Source organism: Ceratotherium simum, chromosome 4, assembly GCF_057802395.1.
Source record: "Ceratotherium simum simum isolate JZ-2026a chromosome 4, ASM5780239v1, whole genome shotgun sequence".
NCBI classification, from domain to species: Eukaryota; Metazoa; Chordata; class Mammalia; order Perissodactyla; family Rhinocerotidae; genus Ceratotherium; species Ceratotherium simum.
The window spans coordinates 7,399,629-7,406,826 of record NC_141903.1 but is presented as its reverse complement, the minus strand read 5'-3'; the positions used below and the strand labels follow the sequence as shown (position 1 = coordinate 7,406,826).

The window sequence follows — 7,198 nt, the reverse complement described above, 5'->3', positions numbered from 1 at the left end:
AGGGAGCACAAGAAAACCTCAGGCCCATGTGTCATGAAGGCTTGTTTGTCTAGGCGCTTCTAGCAGCATTGTCTGTACAATTGTGTACAGCTATTCTCTCTCTTAAAGGTGCAGGCAATCTGATCCGAGAGTCTGGGCATGCGTGCGCAATAAATATTAGTTGAATGAATGAACGAACGACTGAAGGCAAGGCCAGTTTCTCAGTGAATTTAGAGGTTCAGATGGGGAGGACATTTATAAAACAGAAGGTTGATACAATCCCCCTCCTAAGTTAATGCCCTCTGTTCCCGTAGCCCCCTTCAAATTTCAGTGAACTTCAACTGTAAGTTGGGCATACGGACACCTGAGGCCTCACCGCGTGGTTGTAGATCAGAGAAAACGCTGGATGTGAAAGCCTCTGTAAACGAACATTCTCTACAAACGTGAGTGTGGCTCGGTATCACAGACGGCCCACGCTGCAGTAGCAGGCGCCAAGCTCCCGCTCCACCCCCTCTTCCTGGTTTTTCCCGGCAACCCGCCCCTCCGGCGTCATGTGACAGGGGTGCCCTGCCGGGCCGAGTTCCTGATTGGCCGGGCTGCAGAACGCCTCGCGATTGGCCGGAGGCCGGCGGGCCCCCGCCTCCCTCCTCCTCCTCGCCGCGGCCCACGTGAGGGGGGCGAGTCACGCGATTTCCGGGAACCCGTCAGGAAGGACATAAACAAAACAAACCCGAGGCAGCATGGAGAGGGGCCGTGGCCCCTGCAGCGGAACTGGACCGAGACCCTGAGGTGCCCCCACACCCACAGGTGAGCTCCGCTGCCCGCCGCCCGGAGCCCGCAGGGGCCCGGGCTGGGGAACGAGCCGGGCGGGGAGCGGAGGAGGGCCGCTGGCCTAGGAGGCAGCAGCGCCGGGGCTCTGGGCCGGGCCGGCGCGGGGCGGGGGCCGGGACCAGGGCCGAGTCTGGGGGCGCGCGGGCCGCAGGCTGCCGCCTGCCGGTCACGGGGGCTCCGGCCCCCTCCCCCACCCTCCGGCCCGGGACGGTTATATAAAAGCGTGGGGCGGCGGTAGATGGGACCCACGGGCGGGCGGCAGGCTAGGCCAGGGGTGGGCAGCGCCGGGCGTCCGCCCTGCTAGGTTCGGCCCTTCGCCGCTGCCTCCGAGCCCGGGGCCGTGGCTGCCGGCAACCGGCCTGTCAGAGAAGCGAGCGGGTGGGAGGGGCCGGGGAAGGGAGGGGAGGGGAGGCTGGCGGGGGAGGAGGAGAGAGAGGGGCGTGTGAGGAAGGGCCGGGGCCACGAAGGTTGGAACCGGGCTGGCAGGAGACGAGGAGGCGCGGGCTGGGGAGGGGGGTGTCCAGGCAGGGGTGTCTCGGGGGCAGCCGCTCCCCCTTCCCGTCCCCGCCCCAGCGACAGGCGAGAGGGGCCTCCCTCCCGGGATTTGTTTATATGTCTTCTCAAAGCAGCTTGAAGCGGCTCGGAGGCGGAGCCCGCTGCGCGGAGTGGCAGGCCGTGCTGTCCAATGGGGCAGGGCGACGGAGGCTGCAATGCCAATGGGTGTGGGGGAGGCGGTGCTTCGGGCCCCCAATTGGTTAGGCTGTGCCGGGGGTGGGACGGGTGGGGCGGCCATGTTAGATGGGAGGGGACCGGTGGTGGTGGGTCGCTAAGAGGGGAGGAGACAGGGCAAAGGGCAAGGGAGCCGGGCCGGGGGCGTTTCGGGTGTCCGAAGGCGAGTCCGATCGGACCAGGAAGTAGCTCAGGGGAGCCTGACCCCGACCCAGCGCTCTCCCCACCCGAGCAGAGGAGGCAGGGAAGTACCGAGGGCAGTCTAGCCGCCCCTGGGGGTGGTTCCTGGGACTAGATGAAGCTCAGTCTCTGGATTCTCCCTCTTTCTCGGCCCTACGCTTCCTGACAAACCCGGCGGCCAAACCCTGTAATTGCCCTCCTTTAACCCAAGAAAGCAAACCTTTTTGCTGTTTCTGAGCGGGCTTGAGCCTTAAGATTACCTTGAGAAGGTACTTGGATAACTAGCGGTCTGAATTTCTGCACCAGGCCTCAGATAGAGGCAGACAGTGAGAAGGAAGTTCTGCTTTTCTGGATTTTGCACAGAGAACATCGAGATTAGAAAAGCCGAGAAAGTTAAGGGCTGGGCGGGGTTTCCATTTTTTCGTCAGAATACCTTCTAAAGATCAGGCCTCCGTGCTTGCCCTAGTCTTAGTAGTAATTTGCCCCTCCTGCTCACATAAATTGGTAGCTCACGTAAATCAACTTCATGAGAAAACTGAGCCTTCAGAAAATTATTTAGGTTTGAAGGTTCTTTAGGACTTTGTCTTGCGAATACCCTGCAGGTGAGAAATAGGATCAAGATCTGATTTATTTCTTTTAAAAAAGCAGAAAATAAGACTTCTATGTAAATCTTGTGATCTGAGGTAAACTGGTTGTCACTTGATTGTACTTATAAATTTTTTTTCTTGTTTTCTTTTAACCCAAGATAGCTAGGAGAAACATCAAAGATGAGGGGGGAAATGAGTAATTAGAAAATCACTTATTTTACTTAGTTTTGTGATTATTTTGGCATCATATCGGCCTTATTAAATGCTTAATTTAGCTTTATGTTAACATCAGCTTACAACCTGTGACTGCATTGATATTGTCAAGGGTACCAGGCTGTTGATGCATCTTTGGTTAAGCACTTAGGGTAGGAACACGCCGTAGATATAGCATGCAGGGGCTATTCAAGTTGACTATATTTATTTAGGAATTTGCATTATCTCCTATTTTGTTAACTAGAGAAAACTAATAATTGGTAAATAAATGATTTATCGATTTCTGTATTAATATGACATGATGGACTCACAGTTCTGTTAAGAATGATATGTAAAAATATAATCCCTGATAATTTGATAGAGTTTGGTTCTTTAATACAACTTTTACAGCAAATAAAAATAATAGTTTATTTTTTCTCTTATTCGGAGAATGGCAAATAGATCCAACAAGACTTATTTGAGTGTAATTCTTTTATATGACTGATATAGCAGCTTTGGGATTTTTAGACTAGTAAGCATAGAAGAGACTAAATACATCCAGAAGAAGAGACTTTGGATACTCCATTTAACATCCCATTCTCTATCTGTCATGGCAGGTGGAAACAAACTTTTACAAAGATTGTGTTCTACTTAGTTTACTAGTTCATTGTGTGTGGGTTCTTGGATGCCAGTGTTAAGGAGTAAAGTAATAACTAGTATGATTGTTGGTGGTGGTGAACTAAATACAAATGACAAAAGTACAGTGAGTTTGTATGTTGATTCTATTAATGTAGCAGTTTTTAAAAGATTGAGAACTAAATTCACCGTTTGCTTTTAAAGTTTAGTTTTTAGTCAAGTTTGACACTTATATGACTTTGAATGAATCAGTAGAGGTTTGTTTCCATGTAGATTTGTACTTGAATGTTTTGGGGAAGAATTCTCTTTTACCGTATTCAGTGTTCATCTTCCAGGGTAGATCAACTCTTAGGCTAGACATAAATTTGTCAGATCATTGGGTTCCGATGATTCTAAGATAGAGGTCAACAGACTTTTTCTGTACAGGGTCAAGTAGTAAGTATTTAGACTTGTGAGCCGTATGGTCTCTGTCACAACTACTCAACTCTGCAAATTGTAGTATGAAAACAACCATAGATGACAGTATGTTTGAACTATATTCTAATAAAACTTTATTTATAAGAACAGGCTGTGGTCGAAGGCTATAGTTTGTTTGTCAACCCCGTTCTGGGACATCAGTCACTGGGTTTCAAGTACTTAGATGTTAAGATATTGAAGAATATACAAACATTCACTTCAGGTAATATTTGAGCACTTGCAGAATGTACATATCTCCTGCCTTGAAGAGTTTTTAGAATAAGAGCACATGGCAACATCGTATTCTATATTTTTATTTCATTTACAAATAGATGTTCCCCTGAAAAACTGTTTAAAGCAAATGTTGGAATATTTAAGTCCTGTTTATTTTAGAGATGCATTTTGATTGAAAAAATTTAGTTTTAAGGTATGATACTTAAGAACCTTAATATATTCAAAGGTATGGTCCTATTGAGGTTTGAAAGTCCATTTAGCATATCATTCCTAACAAAACTATGTACAGCTGTTTCAAGAGATGTTAGTCAAGTGATTAGTCAACACACTTAGCTCTTATATACATCATACAGTTAATTTGGAAGCCACATTGGTTGTGCCGTTGCCTGAGATGTTTGTAGAATTACTTAGATAGGGTAGGATATTTTTTCAAACAAGACTCAAAAGATAAGGTTGGGGCCGGCCTGTAGCCTAGTGGTTAAGTTCAGCGTGCTCTGCTTTGGTGGCCCAGGTTTGGTTCCTGGGCACGGACATACACCACTCATCGGCCGCCATGCTGTGGCAGCGAACCACATACAAAATAGTGGAAGATGGCCACAGATGCTCGCTCGGGGCTCGCTCAGGGCGAATCTTCCTCAACCACACGCACACGCGCACACACACGGATACAGGTTGCCGCCACTCCCCTTCTTTGGAAAATGTCAAGTGGTGCTAAGTGCCCACTGAAGCAGAGATGCTATAACCTAAAAATATTACACAGGCAAATACTTAATTTTTTCATGGATAGCTTTTTGCCTTGTTTTTATGTAATATTTCACCAGTGTTGTTGACTTGAACTGGATTGCAAGTGCAAGCATGAAAGTTTAGAAAGGAGAATACATTTACCTCTTAAAACTGAAAAGCATCATGTGGCTTGTAATCTTGTTTCTGGTTCTAGTTAACCTACTGTTTGGCTGGGTGACCATGGGTAATTCAGTTTATTAATTTGTACTAGTAGGGATTAATGATGTTTTCTACCTCATAGAGGGATATTGGGAAATTGTTAGTTATTGTGTTCTCAAGCTTTTGTGCTTTGAATATGCTAATACTTCAGGCTGCTTGGAACTACCTCTCAAATCTGGGTTTGATTTTCTTTCTCTTAGCCTAATTGCCTCTCAGTTTATCTTTATTAGCATTTGCCCCACTCTACAGTATTTCTCTACCCATATAATAGTGAGCAACTTGAGGTCAGAGTCTGCCTCTTATTTCTGTATTCCCAGTGCCTCGTACTGTGCCTGAATCCTTTTAGTGCTTCTGAACTGTTTAAATAAATGAGTGAATTGCTGAAAGCTGCTTATCTAGAAGGTAAGAAAGTCAGTCTACTGTTAGTAGAGATGTTGGGCTTTTCTTAGTTGGAAGGGAGGAATTAATCACCATTTGTGCAAAAAGCTTTCATTTTAAAATTGACCTTTTCGGGCCGGCCCCGTGGCTTAGCGGTTAAGTGCGTGCGCTCCGCTGCTGGCGGCCCGGGTTCGGATCCCGGGCGCGCACTGACGCACCGCTTGTCCGGCCATGTTGAGGCCGCGTCCCACATACAGCAAGTAGAAGGATGTGCAACTATGATATACAACTATCTGCTGGGGCTTTGCAGGGGAAAAATAAATAAATAAAATCTAAAAAAAAAAAAAAATTGACCTTTTCTTTTAAGAAAGTTTATAGAGGGGCCGGCCCGGTGGCGCAAGCCGTTGAGTGCGCGCGCTCCGCTGCGGCGGCCCGGGGTTCGCTGGTTCGGATCCCGGGCGCGCACCGACGCACTGCTTGGCAAGCCGTGCTGTGGCGGCGTCCCATATAAAGTGGAGGAAGATGGGCACAGATGTTAGCCCAGGGCCGTCTTCCTCAGCAAAAAAAGAGGAGGATTGGCGGATGTTAGCACAGGGCTGATCTCCTCACAAAAAAAAAAAAAAAAAAGTTTATAGAGAAGCTATTTGTGTGTGTGTGTGTGAGAAGCTATTTTAATGATGTCTAAAAGTCCCTCGCATTCTTTTGTTAATTTGTTTTCAGATACATTCCATTAGTTAGACTTGTTGAATATTCCTTCCAGGCACAAAAAAAAAGTTGTGCTTTGTCCTTTGGATTTGTCATTAGCTCTTGGCACACTTGATCTCTGGGTGTTTGGCAAATGTGAGTGGAACTTCTTATTTCTTAGAGGTTTGGGATAATTGTTCATCTATATGGCAGGGTCCCTTTTTGGGGGAGGCACCATAAAATCATTCTTGCTATAAGTCTGATTCACTCCGGTGGGGAGGGCTGGACTTGGAGAGAGTTTGATGCAGGGGGCTGCAGTGGTACTTTGTAACTGCAGTACCATCCCATTCCACTGCCAGCCAAGCCTTGTATGCCTGTTCACCAGTTCATGACCTTTCTTCCAAAATCTGTATGGGAACTCTCCTCCCTAAACAGCTTTCTAAACTACTCATCTCCCTACTAATTCCCAGCAACTCTGATCATCCCATCATTCTGTCCTTTTAACACCAAAACCACTTTTACATCTTTTGTTACAAAGTCATGTTTTTACTTATTTATCTTGAGGTATTGTTGACTTTGACAATTTCCCATGAAAGCTTCATGAGCTTGCTGATTTCTTATCCTTCTTCCGACTCTTGTTGTACGCTGATTTTCTTCAGTATAATGTTCTGGCTTTGCGAGTTTAAGGTGCTCCTTTTATTTTATAAAGCAAGTTCCTTCTTTGTCTGCTACATACCATTCCCGATGCAATTTGCTGCCTTCTCCATTGTGTGATTGCCATTCACCAAGAAGTTTAAAGCCTTACAAAAATAAAACTTAAACAAAGGTCCCTGATGATATGGGGAGGAAATAGGGGTAGGGTGGATGTACTCTTGTTCAACAGATTAATTGTAGAATCCCTTAAAACAGCAAGGCTTCTAGCATCCTAGTAGTGTTGTATAAGATGAGATGGACTTCACGATTTTTTGAACTGCTTTTTTTAGTAAGAGTTTTCATCCTTACTGTTGAATCCTTTACTGGAGTTGTGCATAGACTAGTAGAGGAGACAGACATTGCAGTTCAACGTTATGATAATATTTAGAACAAAATGTTCTGAAAATATGGAAGAGGGACTACTAACTCTGCCTGGGATAATTGGAGAAGTGTCACAGAAAAGGTGGCACTTGAACTGGATTTTGAAGAATAGTGAAGGAAGCATTCTAGTCCAGTCAGGGACGTATAAAAGGTACACAAGATGTATGAAATCGCCTTGGGTATGAGAAGGCTTCAACTAGGGCAGAGGCGTGGGGAGGGGGGTGGGTGGAAGAGGAGGAGATTACTTTGTGAGATTAGGAGGAAAGAACATTTTTACTTTCCCCTTATCCTCTAAT

At 46.4% G+C, this 7,198-nt stretch overlaps 1 protein-coding gene across 2 annotated transcripts in view; it reads left to right on the top strand.

The window, feature by feature from the left end:
• Positions 1-666: 666 nt before the first annotated feature.
• CREBRF (CREB3 regulatory factor) overlaps positions 667-7,198 on the top strand; it is a 55,185-nt gene continuing 48,653 nt past the window's right edge. Inside the window, exon 1 of one of the 2 annotated variants that reach the window (XM_014786099.2) lies at positions 667-786. The gene's annotated coding sequence lies outside the window, so the exon portion shown is untranslated. Of the gene's footprint in view, positions 787-1,691; positions 2,322-7,198 lie in introns of those variants that run through there. The other variant, XM_087429408.1, reaches the window with a different exon arrangement.